Here is a 20551-nt window from a genome sequence, read left to right on the forward strand (position 1 = left end):
CTAGCTAAGTTGACACATAAAACTGACCATCACAAATTGCAATGAACTTATAAATTAGTTTGAGAAAAATTGAAATCATGACAATATTCCATTTTTCCATGCAGGGTCATGGTAAAGTTTAATTAAAATTTTTTCCTTAATTTTTTTGCCCCAGTTTGTGGAAATTAAACATTTCCCCCCATTCTAACTTTTTACTGGTAACACTATTAGTATCATAATAAAATGATTATCGTATATTGATCACTTAATATGTACCATGCCTGCACTATACATTTCTTTATCTATTATCCAAATCAAAACAAATCACACTTTAAGAGATAGGTCACGGAAGGCTAATATGTATCATTCACTCTAGGATAGTTCATGTTTCTGCTCTTAGCTGGTCCCGCTTGTCTGATTTCCATGTTGTTTTGGGGGTGGACTTGAAAGTATTGAAACAGTATTTGAAGCCCCAGTTGCTCACAGAGGCCAGGTAGATGGCATGTTTCAATTTGATCAGCTCCATTTTTCGATTGTACCTATTTCACTAGCCAATAGCTGAGGTTTTGATGTAGTGTTGATGAGATTTATGATGATTCAGCCTTTCGTGGTATTTTAATCTAGGACAAAACATTAAAATGCCATGTAGTTTAGCACTATAAATATTCGGGTAGCCCAGCCTCTGAGGCCCTGGCTAAAATCGTGTTGTTGTGCTCATATCAGGAATTGAGTCCTCTGATTCCTTTGGATTCTGACTAGTAGTAGAATTAGACATTTTCTTTCTACATTTGGCTGAACAGATTATGTAAATGCTTCTCATTAGGAAAATTACAGCAGTGACAGAAAAATAACTTCCATAAACCAAAAACTAAAAAGGAAAAAGAAAGAGAAATCAGTGAATCACATAAAAATGGATGTTTGACACTAAAATATATAATAATGCTTTCCTACTAGCTGAGAGATTTTCAGCAGGTCACTGATTCCCTGTCTCAATTTTCTTGTTTGTAAAATTAGAATAATATCTACTCACACATTTGTGGTGAGGATTAAATGAGTTATTACATATAAGGCATGTAGAAGAGTATCTGGATAGTTAGAATTCAATAAATTTTAACTGAAACTCTTCAAATATATGTATATATATATAAACTTCCTTCTTGCTTTTCTTTTTTCTTCACATTCACATTTAGCATATGAAATTGGGAGTTCATTTTTCCTAGAATGTAATATATTTGAAAAAAATTGCACAGTGTTTCTATCCAAAATATTGAAATTATATTAATAGATGTATAGAAGTTTAGAATTTTTATATATTCCTAATGAATAAATTAATCCTTTGATCATTTTTAATGACTCTCTTTATGTATCTAAATCAAGAGGTCTTAATTGTATTTTATCTTTTAAAAAATTTAACTGTTAACTTAAAATTTTTGTTTGCATGGTATGAATTTTCCTCTTCCCTCCTCCCACTTTATATGTGTCTATATTTTAGATGTGTTTCCTATAAATAGAACGTAGTTATGACTCTTTTAAAATCCAGCCTGACAAAATTTTATTTTTATTTTTTTTACTGGGTAGTTTAGCTTAGAATTGTTTGATTTTTGTTTTTGGAAAACCATAAACATTCTCAAACATGGACAGAATAATATACAAATGCCCATATATCTATCACCTGATTTCATCAATTACCAATTCATAGCCACTCTTGCTTCATCAATGCCCCAACCACTCACCCTTTCCCTACATAGATTAATTTGAATCCTGTATCATATAATTTAATAAATATTTTAGTTTGTATCTTTAAAAATAAGGACTCATGAAAGCATAACGAAAAACCACTATCACACCTAAAAAAATGAACAATTCTTTAATATCGTCTAGTCAATGTTCAAATTTCCCTCTCATAACATTTTTTTTTAAAGATTTTATTTTTCCTTTTTCTCCCCAATGCCTCCCAGTACATAGTTGTATATATTTTAGTTGTGGGTCCTTCTAGTTGTGGTACATGGGACGCCGCCTCAGCATGGCCTGATGAGCGGTGCCATGTCCGCACCCAGGATTTGAACCGGTGAAACCCCGGGCTGCCGAAGCAGAACATGCAAACTTAAACACTTGGCCATGGGGCCAGCCCCTCATAATACTTTTATGATAATATTTTCTCATATTTTCAAATAAGATTAACACATTGCAACTGATTGATAGACCTCCTAAGACATTATCAATCTTTCTGTCTTTTCCCCTTGAATTTTATTTGTTGAAAAAACTATAGAGTTTCCCAGATTCTGGAGGTTTTTTGGTGACATCCTTAGAAGTCATTTAATGAATTCTTCTGTTTCCTCTATTTCTTGTGAATTGCCAGTTCATTCTAGAAGCTCATTTATGATTTTAGTGATAATTCACAAATTTGTATTTATTTTTTTACCATCATATTTTTCCTAATTTTCAAGCTCCTTAATTTTCCCCTTCCTTTCTTGAATTCTTTTGTGTTAATGTTTTTCACATCATATGTTTTATTCCTCTCTTCTGTAAAGACATGACATAATCTATTTATAATTTTTTAGTAGTTACACTTGAAACGTTGACTCTGAAGTTAACAAAGCAGTGGTGTACAAAGGCGATGATGGTGGGAGTTGTGTGCTCTGGACATAGGCTGTAAGGAGGAGAATTGTCTGTAGAGAATTTAAAAACAATAATAAAACTGATTAAAAGTCTGTCTGCATTTTGTTATTGCCATGTCCCAGCAATTCTAAACAATGATGGTGATAAAACAGACCTCCCTGCCAGATGGACTGCTATCCCACTCTGCTTGGTGTGCCACCTTAGCAGGGTCTAATCAATAATCTTTACTCTCCTCCAGAACAGTGCAAAAATCTTTAGTTTTGAACATTCTTCTACTGATTGATATACTATTGTTTTTCAGTATTTTATTCATCTTTTTGAAAACTCCTGAAGATGTAATATTTAAATATTACTGTGTTTGTTTAGATTTACACGTTCATCTCTTTTCTCACGTTCCTTCTTGCATTGTATACCTTCTTTTGGAATAATTTTCCTTCTCCCTCAAGCACATTCCTGAGAAACTGCTTTCCTGAGAGTCTGTTGGTGATAACACACGCATTCTGTTTCTGTTTTTATGAAAATGTGTTCGTTTTCCCCTCCTTGATGAAACATAGTTTCTCTTTGTGTATAATTCTAGGCTGACAATTATTTTCTCCAACACATTGAAGCCATCGTTTTCCCGGCTTCTGCTGTGTGCTACCTAGAAGTCACTTGTCAGTCTAGTTGTCATTTCTCTGTAACTCCTGTTGCTTTCATTCCCCTGACTGTTTTTAAGATATCTTTTTCCTTATTTTTCTGCAGATATGAATTTCTTTTCACTTATTCTTTTTGAGATTTTTTGGGGCTTCCTAAATCCGAGAATGCATGCCTTTTATTACTTCTGGAACATTCTTAGTGAATATTTCTTTATCTACCTCTCTTTACCACCTTTATTATCTCCTCAAGGAACTCCAAATAGACAATTGTTGAACTTTCTCACTTTAATCCCCATGGGTGTTAATAAGGTTTCCATTTCTATCTCTCTGTGCTACATTCTAGGTTATTTCTTCCAGTTCGATAATTTTTCCTATATATCTGTCTAAATTGCTCTGAACGTGTTTACTTTTTCTAATTTGGTTAGTTTTATTTTTCCCAAATATTCATGATCATTCTTGATGTATCTTGTTCCATTCTTATGTTATTATTTTTCTCTGTGTATAAACATATAAGCATGTTATTTTATATTCTAATACTGGTAATTTTTCAGTCTCAGTCTTTGTTGGTCTGATTCTGCCACCTATTATTTCAGTTGCCTTGCTCCCGATACTTTATGTCCTTATATAATTTTGGATTTTTTTAAATCGCAAGTTCATATTTGATGGAATTTTACCTGTGGCAGTTTTTTGATCCCTGTCTTGTAGGATCTTCTTCCAGAGCGCATTTGCCTTTGATTCATATAGGTGCTTAGAGCTGTTCCTGTTCAGGAGTTCTTTCAACTAAATTCTCAACTTAAAAAAAAAAAATCTAGCCTGTAGGAAATGGGCCCCAGAATTACGTGAGTGCTAGCTTATGAAGACAAATTCCTAGGGTAAATTCCTCTGACACCACCCAGATTAGTCTTCTTTACTGGGATTTTCTCCCCCCTTTAATTTGATATTTTCTTCTGTTTCACCACTGACTGAGGAGGTAACCCTCTGGAGTGGCCACTGAAGCCAAAATTCCAGGTCACCGGGAGAATCAGCAGATGCCTTGAGCACATGACAGATTCGGTGCTTCCTTATCTATCTGGTTTCCTGTTCCTGCTTTGGCTTCTGAGGATTTTTCTTGTTTTTTTGTTTTACCAATTCAGCCCTTTATTTAAAAAAAAAAAGTGTTTTAATATTATCCAGGAGTTTTAAGCATTTTGTAGTATAAGAATTTTTCCGATAGCTAGTCTGTTGTTGCTTTAATGGAAGTAAGCCTTTATTATTTTAATATTTTTAAGAGTTAGTTGCTTTTAATGGCGATAAGTCTTTCTTAATTTAATATTTTCAAAAACACTTGTTGAAATTTGTTTAAATTTCAAACAACCCAGAACCCTCCCTTCTCCTTTGTCAAGCTCAGTCCCTCAATCCCAGTACCCTGAAGGTCCCTGGACTGAGGTCATCTCCATTAGAACAGAAAAGTAAGAAAACAAGACATTGTCTAAATGAGCTGGACCCAAACTTCCTGAAAATCCACATAAGTAGCTCTTTTGTTTGAGAATGAAAATACGGCTTTCAACCTCAGCTATTTGAGTTGAGACACCAAAACAGTTTATGAAACAGTGAAACCTAAGGTTTCACTATTTCACTATTCTCATGTTTGAGTTAATGGATATGAAATGAAAATGCTCATCAGAGCTATCTGGACTGGAAAATACTACATGCTTTAAACACATCTGAAAAATTTCCATTTTGATGTATGTGAGGTTGCCCAAAATCTGAATGAATCTTCATTTCATGCAATTAAAATAATAGCATCACTGTACTGCTTTTCGTGAGGTCATCTTTCTACTTAAAGTGCCCCTTCCCTTATAAAGCCCTTTGGGGTTGCAACTAAAAATCCATTTTCATGATTCTAATTTTTATTTAATTTAAGATAGACAAAAGTACCAGTTATCCTAGCTGGATAATCTAATGGAGTGTGTAATCAGGGTCCATCTGACTGGTCCCAGAGTGGCTGAGTGCAATGGCTTCCTGCCAAGGGAGCTAGAGAGGATCGCTTTTCATTTCCCAGGGAGCACAGGAAAGATGGCGCAGCAAAGTAGCTGTGGTTTTCATGACATCAAGGGGCCACTTTGCACACTGGTTTTCCCTTTTCTTTTTCATGTGGACTTTCCAAACTTGGTGGTGACAGACTTTAGGACGTGCTACCCCAAAAGATGGAAACTTGGCATACTGAATATGTCTAGCTGAAGGAACTTGAGACACAGCAGGTACTAGAAAGACTCTCTGACCTTCCCCTGAAGCAGGTCATAAGACCCTTATGTGAGAAGTGCCCTCCCTAAACCCAGAGGAAAGGAACAGCCTTCACTCTAAAGACAAAGGGACACTGAGAGGAATCTGAAGGAACAGGCCATGCTAAGAAGTTCCCCCTAGTTTACTATTCTTAGCTCATATCCTTTTCGTCCTATCACATTTTTTTCCATGACTCTCCACTCTTCGTCCAATCTAGTACAAAAACACTCAGGTCTACCCGTTTCTTTGTGTTTTCATTTCCATATGAAGGGTCCCATGTTACCTAAAACCTATATCAAACAAATTTATATGCTTTTCTCTTATTAATCTGTCTTTTGTTACAGAGACCCAGCTGAGAACCAAATAGAGTAGGAGGAAAAAATATTTTTTCCCATCTACTGTATCAAGGGTTGATTTTCAGGGGCTGGCCCGGTGGTGCAGCGGTTATGTGTGCGCGTTCCGCTTCTCAGTGGCCCCCGGTTCGCTGGTTTGGATCCCGAGTGCGGACATGGCACTGCTTGGCAAGCCATGCTGTGGTAGGTGTCCCACGTATAAAGTAGAAGAAGATGGACACGGATGTTAGCTCAGGGCCAGTCTTCCTCAGCAAAAAGAGGAGGATTGGCAGCAGTTAGCTCACGGCTAATCTTCCTCAAAAAAAAAAAAAAAAAAAAAAAAGAGTTGATTTTCATATCTTAAGCCTCAAGACGATCCAGGGAGGCAGAGGGTGAAGGCAATTAGATTCATGAATGGGAGGTCGTCTTACAGTCAATGGCCTTAATCAAGAAGAAATTGATGTTTACCCAATTTGTTCCCTATTCCAAAGGGTATTGCTGCAAATTGGAGGGTGGAACTAGGGGATGAGGATGAGCGAGATGGAGACGTATGGTAACAGGCAACCAATTTGTGAATAGTGGGGTATTTTGGTGTGAAATTTGTGGGGTGTTATTACTTCACTTACCTAACTAAAGGATTATTTTTAAAAAATTAACCTTTTTTGAGAGGTTGTGTGATTATTCACCCACTCCCTCCAAATCCCCTCGTAATTTAGACTTATGAATTTCATCTATTTTAGAAAAATAATCCCCCCAAATTATTTTATATCATCAGTATACCGGTATATTCTTACGCCTTCATTAAAGACAGAGATTCTATAGTTACCACTCCTTATATAACTAGTTATATACTTAAAGATTATTACTAAATCACTCTTTAGCTTTTTCTAGGGGAAATAAAAAGATTGTTTTAGCTTTTCTCATGGGGCTTTCCCCCCTGACCTTTCCGTAATCTTTGAAGATGTGCTTGAAACTTCTTTTTAAGATCTCCATGGTCCTCTTAAACTGAGAAATCCATCAATAGCCTCTGTTGTCATAATGACAACAGAGAAATGCTTAGAAAATGGAGAATTACTTCAAGATGTCTCAATGCAGCCTTCTCTCTGATGAATCCCTGTGTCGTGTGAAAATGCTGACTCTGGCTGTATTTTCTATTTTTCAATTCCAATCTTTTAAAATGGCATTTGGCATTATATTAAGGAGCTCATGGGATATCATAAGTGCATAATTAATGATAAATGAACATTTATGGCAGCGATTTTGGAGTTATTAATCAATATACCTCTGTATTCTTGGCTCTTGGAAATTTAATTCAAGCATATTTAATTAGATTCCTACCAAAAGTCAATTTTTAAAAAGCTTGCTTTTCAAAACCAGGGATCTGCATTTACCCCTTTTTATCTAGGGAAATATTTTATAGAAATAGGATTTGTCTTCCGTTATGATTTTGTCCTGTATATTTTTTGCTTACCCTGTTCTGGCACCTGGGTAAACTAGTCCTTTCTTTAGGAGCTGAGTTTTAGAATAATTTCCACGAAAGAACCTCAATGAAAGTTGCTCTCACATTGAGGATGTTGGCAGAGACTAGAAGAGGAGCTATGACAGAAATAAATACAACGATTTTAAAAGGAGTGGCTTACGTCTGAATTTCCCTTGGTCAAGGAGGTGAAAAGGTTTGGAATCTTGAATTATCAGGGGAAACAAAGGTGAAGCTTGATGTTTTCTGCCAAAATTAATTTTTTCCCTAGCTTTTGATTGTGTGAACTCCCTGGAAAGGTTAAAACGTATTGATTTGACAACAAAGCAGACATTTAAATCAGGTTATACCAAATAGTGCAGAAAGGAGGATGGACAGATTTGATGGGTAATTTTCATCTCAAGTTCTATTTTGCCTACTTCAGGTATAGGATTCATTAATTCAAATTAGGAGACAACAGATTTGTGGAAAAGTAAAGGAAATATTTGGAGATGATGAAGGTAGAGGACTTTAGAAAAGATAAATGCCTCCTAACAGAGTTGACTAATGTGAATATATGTCATTTATTAGGAAAAGAGACAAACCCACTCACATATTGAGGACATCACGAGACAGAAATGGTGTGTTTTAATCTAAGACTTCATGAAGCAGGTTTTATATTCTCCGTTTTACTGATGAGAAAACTGAGAAATTTTTAAAAAGTTTACATCTCTGGGGCGGGGTGAGGAATTGCATGGTGGGTGCAAATGAAACAAGAAACAGTGGTCAAGAAACAAGAGTCACCATAAAATGCTAATCGTAAAGTTGGGTGATGGGTACACGAGGCTTCGTTATTCTATTCTCTCTATTTTAAAAAAATGTATTTGAAATTTTCCAAGATAAAAAGTCACTAGTAAACTCTAAGATTCAAATCCAAATTTTGATGATTTCAAGTTGTACTCTCTCCATCATACCACACACTTAGTAATTTCTGAAAAACTGGAGAGCAAATCACAAACTGGAGAATAAATCAGAAATTCAAATTTTCTTTTAGAAAGTAACAATTGCTTGTTTTAGGATCTCAAAAGGTATCGACCTGCACGAATCTTAGTTTTTATATTAAATGAAGCCATCCTTCCTTCTACTGAACAAGCGTGAGATTAAAATAGATTTTTTTAGTGTCCTGGTGTTATTTCATTTAATTGTGTTTTCTGAAATGATTTCTTCCTATCTTTTTGTTTTTAAAGAAGATAGCTCAGTATTCTAAATGTTTTGTACTGAATATTTGTAGAGATTTTTAAGACTGACTATTTTATCCAGGAGAATGTGTAGTCTTATGGAACTTGTGAATTAAGCTTTAATAAGGTTGAACTTTAGCGAGGGCAAGGAAAAACCTTCATCTGTAGGTAATGAGAACCACTTAAACTGGAAGGACTTTATGGCTCTATCTTACGTAGTTCTTTTATTCTTTCACTTATATTGTGAAAAGGTCACTGTAATTAAAAGATTTCTTAAGAAATAGAATATATCTTAACTACGACATATTTATATGTCCGAATACAAAATTATTCCAGTGAAGACATTATGCTAAATGAAAGGAACCCCAGACAAAAGGCTACCTACTATATGATTCCATTTATATGACTTTCTAAAATGACAAAGCTATAGGGACAGAAAACCAATGAGTGGTCGCTTATGGGTGGGAGTAGGAGTTGAGAGAGGGGATTGACTACAAAGGGGCATGGGGCACTGTTTGGGGTGAAGGAATTCTTCTTTATCTTCCTTGAGGTGGTGGCTACACAGCTGTATGTTTGCCCAAATTCATAGAACTGTACATAAAAAGGTGTGTATTCATGTATATAAACTATATCTCAGTAAATCTGATTAAAAAATATATGTATGTCTGTATACATACAGTTTTAAAGATATTCCCCTGTGTCAGTGGGGGCACAGAAGCTCTGCACTTACCTGAATGTTGACCGGAAACCCTAGTTCCTGGCTGTCAACCACAGCCACAGTCGTGATGGTCTGGATCACCAAGACAATGAAGGTATTGATTCCAAACACCAGAGCATAGTGTTCAGAGCACGCTGAGATTAAGGGCAATCTAAAATCTAACATTGTGCAAACGGAAAGAGTTTTGAAAGAACACATACGTGGGCTTTTAAATACAGAACAGTAAATTGTGTTGTTCCTGAGACTGCTCTGCTCAGGAAACCCAGGCTTTTGTTGGCAGTTTCTTGCTATAAGCTCTTCTAGCAGAGAAAAAGGAAAGAAGGATAAATGGAATAGTGAAATGTTGTATTTTAACATTCCATGGCATGTGATATATTATGGTAAGAATTTAAAGTTAGTTAACCTTTTCTAAAATTAAACCAAATATTCCAAACATTGGAGAAAAAAATTGAACATTATTTGATATAGATATGGTTTAGCAGTCGCATTTTAAATGAGACATATCAGTGAGTGAAAACACAGGTCAATTTAATGTATTTTGACTTATTTGAAGAATGTTCACTGGGTCATTGATTGTTTAAGTTAGCAGTTTCAGAGTCGAATATTTTTCTTTTGGAAAACCCACAAATTATTTCCTTTCACAGTTGATTCAATCTGAAATTAATTCGTTTTAAATAATTGTATTGGGTTTTTAAATTTAATCAGACATATATGCAATAGAATTCCTCCATGTAATTTAGCTAAAACATTTGTAACTTGAATCTATTTCAAAATATGAAACCAAATGAAAGATTTTAACTATTTTTACATCCCTTCCAAAAATCTTCATATTAAAAAACAGATACAAGCGTTTGAAAATTATGTGATTCAATGAAAATGCATTTCAGTGCAAAAAATTACCAACTAAACATCACAAAAACCATAAATAACCCTAGGTCCCATGAAGAAAACATAGCAGGTGGTCCAAATGGGCCTTGTAATTTCAAGAGCCACTTGTTCAGCCAACAAGTTTTCCCTTGAACAAATGTTATACTAGATTGATGCTTTTGAAAACTAGATTAAATCAAGTGGCAGATTCCCTTTTAGTATGCAAATTATTCCAGCCTGGAATCTTGATTTAATTGTACAGATGCTTAAACAGCTTGTCAGTGATTACTTGGTTTTGAATAAGACCTGTACATGTGGTGGATTTGGAAGAAAAACAATTCCGATGGCAGGCTGAGAGTGGCTTTGAATCTAAGATTTTTCCATCTAAACCCAGTAATTACCTTCCCAGTACGTGAATTACATGTAGTCATACTATCTAAAATCTTATTTCAAAGCTCCCACCGGATCATTTCTCAATGGTATCCACTTGCTCACTGTGGAGACATAATACCACCATGCAGAGTACTTTGCCCACGACTAGTAAGTTCTTGGAAAAAGAATTGTACTCATGTTCTTTTAGTGAGCATTTAGCACTAAACACAGATGAGCTTCTGGGATAGTCTGTAGTTTAAAAGTTAGAACCACCTTGAAATTTTATTTGATCATTTATGTCCCATGTATCGTGAATTATGGGACTGGCACTTACCAGTTTACCCTGTAATTTAAAGGAAAGTAACAAGAATGTTCTTAAAAGCATTTAACAGGAAAACATTAGTTTGTACCTATATAAAAATAGAATGACCAAATTTTTAAAAATTTGATAGCCCAAAGTTACCTTGTTTTTTATATTGTATTAATTCATTTTTTTTTCAAGAAATGCTAATCAAGTGCACACTATGGAGCAAGAACTAGGGTAAACACAAGGAGCATTATAATGAACAAGCTTAACTCTACCCTCACAGAGCTTGCACTCCATCAGGGAATAATTAATTGGTACTAGATAATTGCTTTGACTGATATTTAATTCAATTTATTAGTTCTTATATCATCAAAAAGAAATAAGAAGTAAATATCTTCTTATAGAAGAATCACAAATTATTTTGTGTGAACTTCTCACATGTCATGATGGTTGAAACCATGGATGGTCAATAATCCTAAAATTTCTTCCAAACCTGAGTGCTAATCCTTTGCATTAGAGATACATTTATCCTACACTTGCTAAATTTACTTTAGAATTTGCCTAGAACTTAGAGTAGTAATTAGATGTGAGTGACATTATAGAGATTGGATTCAGCTATACAGAAAATGATCTTCTATCAGTATTCTGAGCTTGATATGTGAGCGATAATTTCATTTAGCACCAAATTTCACACATCAGTGAGGTCAAGTTCTCTTCTTTCTTCTCACTGTGTGTCTCCTGAAGTTAAAATACCAGGTTTGTTCAGTCCTTCCCAGTGATTAGATAATTTTTAAAATGCAGCCAAAATTAATTGTGTCTGAACTAATTCCTCTCTTCACTAAACTTACTGATCATCGGACTGAATTGACAAATTGGGTGTTAAGTAGAAAGTTCTAGACATACTCTCTGGGAAAACCCTGACAGTCATATTATGAGTCCCATTTTCTCATCAGCATTCTCACTATTCATATGACTTACCCCTTGACTTTCTTCATGCCTATAATAAACATTCTGAAAAATTTTCAACACATCCACTATGCACTGGGGGGCCTTGGGGAGGAGAAAAAAAAAGGAGAGGAAGATTGACAACAGATGTTAGCTCGGGGCCAATCTTTTTTTTATGTTATTTTTTTTTTTTTAAGATTGACACCTGAGCTAACATCTGTTGCCAATCTTCTTTTATTTTTACTTTTTATTTATTATTTTCTTCTTCTCCCCAAGCCTCCCAGTACATAGTTATATATTCTAGCTGTAGGTCCTTCTGGTTGTGCCATGTGGGACGCCACCTCAGCATGGCTTGATGAACAGAGCTGGGTCTGCACCCAGGATCCGAACTGGTGAAACCCTGGGCCACAAAGCAAACTTAACCACTCAGCCATGGGGTGGCCCCAGCTCAGGGCCAATCTTAAAAAAAACCCAAAAACCCAGCATAGCACACCCAAGTATTAGTTGTGAAATGCTTAAGAAATAGAGAAGCTGCATGTGCTGCTGAGAAGACCCCCAAAGCCAGCTCTCCCAGAAGATCCTAGGTGACTTTCATGCAGCCCACTGTGAACGCTGCCAAAGGCCCTGAAAAGAAAGGAATCAGCGTATATTACATCTTGTTATTCTATGCATGATAAAGTAGCATACCGTTTGTTAAAATCCACATTGTATAGGCATTGAGACATTTCCAGGCTGTGGTAAAAAATGTTAACTTACTGCGACCTTTGATTGAATGAAAAACCACTTGATCCAGCTCTTTGAACTGTGTGTTTGAAACAGACCAACTGAGATTGGGTTTCCGTAAATCATAGACTGGAAAGGACCCGTACAGGCCATTTTTTCTTGCCTCTTCCCTTTGCAGAATATAAAACTCAGGTTCAGAAACCTGGTGTCAAATAAAAACAAATCTGGACTTCCATAGGGAGAGGGTTTATTTAGAAGAAAGGCTATTGTAATAGGGAGAATGCTCTGATTGCAGAAATTTGAATGTGTCTTAAAATCAAACAGAAAAAGGGTTTTCTTTTATAGGGTAATATTTTGCTATGGAACAGGCAGAGATAAGCAGGATCTTTGGAGGGGAAGCTGGACAAGCACGGGGAAGTGACCAGTGGAATCTGACAGGAAAGTGTCCCGCTGTGGTCAGCCAGTTCCCAGGAGCAGCTGATGGCCGGGGACAGATGACGGACATTCCACATTTTTTTGTGCTTGCTCAGGGTTGTGGGCAAGCCAGGTTTAGGGGCCTGTAGGAAAGAGAGGAACCTGACTAGAGTTTGGTCAAAGCAAAGCAGGGGTAAGAAATGGGCAATTGTGAACACTTGGTGACAGTGAGGTGCCAAGTTCTTCAAACGGAATGCCACCTCTTTCTACTATGCCCTTCTCTGTGCTAGGTAACTGATGTCTCCAGCAAGGATGGCCTCTCTCTTTGCCCTTATCTCTGTTTTCTCTTTCTTCTCTGTAACAGTATTTAAAAAATTTCCTCAAGATCCCTGACTGAATCCAAACTTATTTTCAAGAATGCTGTCTGTATACTTCTTCCCCACTTGTGGGTTTGATCATTTCTTCTATATTTGTTCACTCATTCACCCATCAAGCACTTTTGAGCTTCTCTATGGGAAAATATGGTGGTAAACTTTGGATCCTTGCTCTTGAAAATAATACAGCTTCCTGGGGTAATTTGATAAATAAATTGGTTGTTTTAATATAGTGTGATAAGGATTGTCAAAGCTCTGATCCTGACTCAGTTCTAACCTAACCCTAACCCAGAGGTTCTCCTTATAATTTTCATTATATAATTGCCCTCCAGGGGTCAGATGGCAGTATTTGAAGACATTTTTGGTTGTCAGGACTGGGGGTGTGAGTTGCTACTGGGATCTAGTTGGTAGGAGGCTGGGGATGCTGCTCAACATCCTGCAATGCACAGGACAGCCCCCCATGACAAAGAATTACCCCACCCCAAATGTCAATAGTGCTGACGACGAGAAACCCTGACCGAACTAACCAACTGGTTGGGAGCACATATACAAACAAGATACATTTCCAGGAGAAATCCATTTTATAATGTGCATTATATAGATATACTTATGTGCTGAGAACAAAGTAATCAATTGTCAAATTTCTTACTACCCCCAGCTTGCTTTCTTAAAGAAGTGGCTTAATTTATGTGAGGCCTTAGTCAGCAAGCCAATCTTCACCTAGTTTTGCCTAAAAATTTGACACTAATTAGGGACCTTACTATCACAAAGAGCTAAAGAATATTTGTGTTTAAAGGGCTTTTAAAGAATAAATTTTATGAAAATTTTACCTTTTCTACACACGCCCCTTAGGGCATGTTATCTGAAGAGAAGAGGATTTTTTTTTGCCCTTCTCCCCAGGAGCAAGTACTTATAGAGGAAATGAGTTTAAGGTGGACCAAATCCTAGAACAGATCTAGGAGTCAACGTGGAATTTCCAGAAAGGGAAACAAGAAGAATATTAGCTCAACAATGGACTCTGAAATGTTCAATAAATATGCGGGTGTGGAACACCCTAACTTCAAAACTAAATATCTTCAAAGTCTTATTTGATGTGAAAGCTTTGTTATGTCAGGAAAATCCACGTGCATTGTTGGGCTAACTTCAAAGATGTCTCTGGCTCTGCTCTTCTCACTTTAGAATATTAACTCTTTCATGAGCCCATCTTCCCTCCCTCTCTGCACCTCACTCCCTTTGGAAAAGTGTTTCAAACTCCACAAATATGTTCTGGGAAAAAGGAAGAGTGCATGGACAAGCACCTAAAAATCTCCAAACTACTGCAGCGTCTCAGCCAGGAGGGAAGTTTTGCCAAAGCAGAAAGCCCAGGAGGGGACCAAAGGGTGAATCCAGTAGCAGAAGCTGGAAATCCTCCATCTCCCAGACACCTGCTCAAGGCTTCCGCTGGTCTTCCTGCCTTTTTCCTCCTGGACAAAATGCAACATCAGAAATCCATCTGTAGGTAAATAAGGACAAAGCAGACACTTAGCAGGTAACTCAAGGGAAAGCAATAAATACTCAGGGACACCATATCTTCTTGGAGGGCCTGCCTCTCTCACCTTGTCCCACTTTGCCTTCTACTTTTCCATGGTGCTCTTTGTCTTTTCTTGCCATTTCCTCCATAATCAAGGAATACCATTTGTTAACGGTGACTGTGTCCCTGGTTCTTACCAATGACAATTAAGTGAAAGTATAATATGCATGGAAGGCCAGAGAGACAATTATACAGGAGAATACAATAACTTGGTTGTGGAGAGGAGGTAGGACGGAAGGTTGTAAGAATCCAGGCTGGATTAACGATTATTCTAGCATATATCTTGATATGGAAGGGAATGGGGAAGCGAGGTGTGGACAATAGTCTTAATTAGAAAGCAACAAGCTTTGGCAAATCTCCCATGTAGAGTTAAGGAAAGATACAAATATGTTATTTAAGTTGTCTCAATTTGGAACCCTTGAAATGGTAAGGTAGCTCCTACCGCAGTAACTTTCAAACTCCTTTGACCACAGCCTGAGAAAGAAAAATATTTTATATGTCAACCAGTACATATATGTGTGTGTGTAAAAGAATTTTCACAAAGTGGAACTTATCCTTATAAGCTAACATTCTCTCCACTTTGTTCTGTCCTCTTCTATTCTATTCTTTGATTTCAAAATGCTGGTCAGAAATCTCTAAACTTATTTCAATGTCTATATTCTATAAATGGCCAGATAGTAAATATATTAGGCTTGTGGGCCACATATCCTTCTTTGTTTTTCTTTGGTTGGATTTATTATTATTTTTTTTACAACTCTTGTCATGCATTCTTTTCCCCTTTACAAAGTTTTAAAAATCTAAAAACTATTCACTATGGTGCCCTATGGGCCATCACTTGCCCACCTCATATTAATGGTTTGCAAACCACAGTTTAAAGACTAGAGCTACTGAAAAGTTAGAGAAAAGAAGGAGTTTTGGTAGTTTAACCTTAAATCAGCTAACTCTCTATTGGCCAAACCAATTTGCAGCCCCTGTTTTTAGGAATGGCTGAAACTTTATCTTCCATATATAGCTTTATCAATCTTCTATTATATTCATTGCCTCTTTTAAATTTTGTGAGAAAAATTCTTTTCTGGGACCTTCCCTGTGTCTGAGTGGTTAAGTTTGCATGCTCCTTTTCAGCGGCCTGGGGTTCGCCAGTTTGGGTCCTGGGCGTGGACCTAGCACCACTCGTCAAGCCATGCTGTGGTGGCGTCCCACATAGAAGAACTAGAATGACCTACAACTAGTATATGCAACTATGTACCGGGGCTTTGGGGAGAAACAAAAAAAAAGGAAGATTGGCAACAGATCTTAGCTTAGGACCAATCTTACAAAAACAAAACAAAACTCTTTTCTTTTTTCAAAGTATTTGGTATTCAACATTGAAATCACTACAACAAGGTTATCCAAGAACATAATTTGAAAGAATACATTTCCTGCACATAGATAAGATAAAGGCTTGGATACCTACCCTCAAAGGTTGCAAGGGATTCTACTGCTGGGTTCCATATTATAGAACTCTGGGTTGGTGACTTGAAATATACAAGATTTGAACATAGTTCAAAATCTGGTGAAAACCTGCTGTGGAAAAAGCCCACCACAGAGACTAGTAAAAAAGATGCTTTGAGGAGTAGCACTCCTTCAAATCTCGGAACCACTGCACAAAAACTCTCAAAGCTACATTTTTTGGCTTTGGGCTGCCACCTGGCCACCATCCAGGTTCCCTGAAACGGTGACTAGTTCTTGGCATAGCGCTCTTGGCTGACCATGCTGTAAATGTAGCCGTAGTAGGCCACCTCGGTGCTGGAGACCAAACCACAGAAGAATTCCAGCACCTGCATGCTTCTTAATCCTTAACCAAATATGAGCAGCCCCCAGGTAATGACGAAGCTGGTCCCTTGTTAAGAGCGTACTGGCTTGCAGCGGACGTAATCGGTGAGGATAAACATGGAGAGCAGCAACACCAGGTAAGAGTATGTCCAAAGTGGAAAGATGTCTTTTGTGATCTGTGAGATTAAACGGGGAGGGCAGGAGGACAAAAACACCAGGAAGTGAAATGTGCCATGGGTTTCTGACATATGCGTTATCTAGATGACACATACCAATCCCAGGACACACTGCTTGGCCCTTGTCAAAGTGAGTCCAATTTGAGACTTCACAAGAATTTCTGACAGTACAATGCAAAGCAAAAGGGAAACCGAAATTCAAAGAAACAAACTGCAAAGATGACAGATATTCATACCATGTGGATTCATTCCCGCGGGTGTAAAGAAAGAGCAGCTGTTGGACTTAGTTGAATTATCTGCTTCTTACATTTTTAAATGTAATTTGTTCTGCATAAGCTATTGAGGTTGGGAAAAGAGGTCAGAATGCTTTCACACTTAACAGTATTTCTAGGACAATCCAGGGCTGCTCAGGCACGGTTGCCTCTGAGCATTTAAAATAGTTTACTCTTCTTCAAAGTCGGAACTAGAAGGTTGAAAAGGATGTTTCAGCACCGTCTTCACCTTTGATCCACATCGGTATGTGAATGTGCCGACCGTCGAGACACCCTCTGGGTGATCAGGCAAATATAGAACAAATGGCCAGTTTGAGACTGAGTGTCAGAGAAAGAATGTGTTATAGTCTATCTTCTGCTCTTCCACATTCTTGGCCTTACTTTATTGGGCTGCTAAGGAGGAGCCATGAGAAACTGCTTAGTAGCTTTCTTGCTTAAGTCAGTATTGGCCAGAATTTCTAATGTAACACTGGTCGTATTAGCAAATTATTGGAACCCGTCAATAGTACGTGATTATTTCAGTTTCTATAAGAAGAATGTATAGTAAACAGAAGACGGCACTAAGGAGGTTGGGGTAGACCCTCTCAAATCTCAGTGTCTCTCAGATCACTGAAATAAACCCACCGATTCACTGAGTCTAGAATTGTCCTCCATTTCGAACTAATCTCCACCCTCACTTCTTGAGTTCCCAGGTAGACGTTTACTTAAGTGTTCTTAAAGTTTGGTGAATTTTATTCTTGTTCTTCCTGGCATTAAGGTGTAGTCAGTAACCTGGGAAAAGCTGCCTTCCATATCTGCTTTTTGTGACAGTCTCTGGAGTCTATATCCAGCCCAGGGATGTCTCCCAGCTAAACCGGTTTGTACCTAACGGCATTCAAGATTGGCATGTCCTTGTGTTTATTGTGAGGAAAAATGGTGGCTTGGTTTAGATGGCAGAGATTCCTTCGTGTGGGGTGGGGGAAATGTGCACACTGGCTGGGCAAGGGAGGCAAAGGGAGATAAAATTGTTATGCCTCATTTGCTGAATTACCAGCCTGTAAAACTGATGTTAGTGACATTTTTTTCCCTAAAGAAAGTGAGCTGGTACAGTTCTTTGTCTGATCTTGCTATTATTCAATGGCTTAAAGCAGTGGTTCTTGAATTTTCACACTTATCAGATTCACCTGGAGGGCTTGTTAAAAAACGGACGTACAGATTCCATAGATCTGGGATGGGACCTGAGGATTTATGTTTCTAACAGTTTCCCAGATGATGCTGATGCATTGGTCCAAGGACTGCATACACTTTGAGAACCACTCACCAATGAGCTTCTTGGGATTAAATCCTATGACCTAATAGTTAAAAACGGCCTTAATATCTATAAATAAAGAGGGGAAAATCTTCAGAGGATGTTTCACGTGCTTTTTTAGTAACTTTTCCCCTCCAAATCTTATATTATCCTCTAAGATGTACTCATATCTAGGGATAACTTTATCTTAGGTTAACGATAATAAGCAATGAAGTCCTGGAGTATTGTTTTTGTACAACTGAAAAATTAAAGTAAGGTTGTTTGGCACCCACTCATTTTTGTTGCAGCTAAGGAGTTTATATTTTTTACATGTCATATACGTGAAAATCATTAAAGCCCATATGTTCCCATTTGAGATTGTAAGATGTGCTGATATTTTACTCCTAACCAAGGCTTTAGAGATTGGTTTTAATGAGACTTAAATCTGCGATAAGCATGTTAGTTAACTTACCACGCTGAGGCTCATATTTTATTTAGTCCTGCTAAATAAGGTACGACAAATGGCTCTGATGATGTTCAGGAATGTCCTGGTGATGATCGTCAACAGTTCATGGATGGTTAAACTGTTGCAGACAAAAGCGAAAAGCAAGTAAGAAGGATTGGTCATCCATGCAACTGATTTCTTTTCATAAAACATGCATTCTCTTCCCCATGCTCATTTTGTCTTCAGTCTTAAAAATGAAAAACATCATTGTGACAGTGAAAATATATCACAGATCAAAACACAGGAATTTGAGTCTTTTCTTTCAATTTCTTGGTCTAAAGAGAAAACTACCGATTAGTTGCAAACATTGTGGTAAGGTATTAAGTTTTATCTCAGCTAGAATGGTGTGATCACTGATGAAAAAGTACTCTTACCATGCTTAGGTAAGTCAACCACGCTCTCCTTTAATCTTTTATAGTAGAAAAAAATCAGCGAATTTTTCCTGAGGCAGAAATCTTGGGCAGAAGATAAGATTGGTGGAACTGAGATAGGAAAGAGAGTTTCCAACAGACTTCATTGCTAAGCAAACACCAGCGTCATGCCCTCCATCATGAGCCTATTCACTTGTAGCTACTGATGAATTAGAAATTCATTTTAATGAGTATTTAGAAATGGTGACTAAAATAGCCTTTGGAGAGTAAAGATTTATACAGCAGATGGAATCCTGACTTTTTCTAATTATCAAAGTCAAAGTGAATATTGATTTAGCATAAGAGGCCTCAGTTAATTTGAACTGTCATCCATCCAGGTCACTTGATTTGTTTTTAAGACCTATCTTCAGAAGAAGAGTTACATGATATCTAGACAACATCACGTCATGGATGAAAATGAACCAACACTTAGGAGTATTTTTTTGAGTTGATAGCAAGCCTCCTCTACACCCCTCCACTCCTATTTTTTCCCAGTTATGTTGCTCATACTAAAGAGGGGGAGCTTATGTTCAGGATGATAGGCCTTAAGTTGGCCGACTCAAGGGAAGACAAGGATACCCTTTAGAAAGACAATCAACAGCTCCAGGAGAAATCTCACTCACTCAGTCATTGATTGTTTCTTCTCTGAAGCTTCCTGACCCAATCCAGCACCTCTCCCTCCTTACTCTATGCCTCATTTAATTACAGCCCTGGCAAGAGCTTCTGGCACAGCAGTCAAGGGCAGGGCTCTGGTGTCAATCAGGTCCAAATCCTCTGTTACTCACAAGCATGTGATCTTTGGCAAGTTACTGGACCTCTTTGTCCTCGGCTTTCTCATCTGTAAAATGGGATGATAATACCCAGCTCGCGTTGTGAGGATTACATGCATTAGTACGTGTTAGGACAATGCCAGTCAGGAAGCATAAGCTATACAATCTGTGCAACTGATGGCTGTGAAAGGTACTGAAGTCTTGACAGGCACAGCTTCTCCTTAGCCTGGGAGCTCCTTGGGAGCAGGGATTCATCTTTGTCACCTAGTTTAGTACAGTGTCTTATACATCAAAGGTCTCCTGGAAAAATGCTTGTTGAAAGTACAGTGATTGGGCCGAATAAGGTTTTCTAAGCAGAAGAATTCAAATAATAACAACGAGATGTTTTCCAAGTGTTTTGTTTATTTAAAGCTGTTCTCTCGAGTGGGAACTACAGGCCAGCATTTGAGTCTCAAGAATATGGAGGTTACTCTTAAAGCAGTTTTGGAAAAATGAAAAGAGGATTTTCTAGCGGGAAGAACTTGGGCT

General features: G+C 37.4%; 1 pseudogene; it reads right to left on the reverse strand.

The window, feature by feature from the left end:
• Window positions 1–293: 293 nt before the first annotated feature.
• LOC139083198 (thiamine transporter 2-like) lies at window positions 294–16543 on the reverse strand (annotated as a pseudogene).
• Window positions 16544–20551: the final 4008 nt, after the last annotated feature.

Source organism: Equus przewalskii, chromosome 5, assembly GCF_037783145.1.
Source record: "Equus przewalskii isolate Varuska chromosome 5, EquPr2, whole genome shotgun sequence".
In the NCBI taxonomy this organism is placed as follows: Eukaryota; Metazoa; Chordata; class Mammalia; order Perissodactyla; family Equidae; genus Equus; species Equus przewalskii.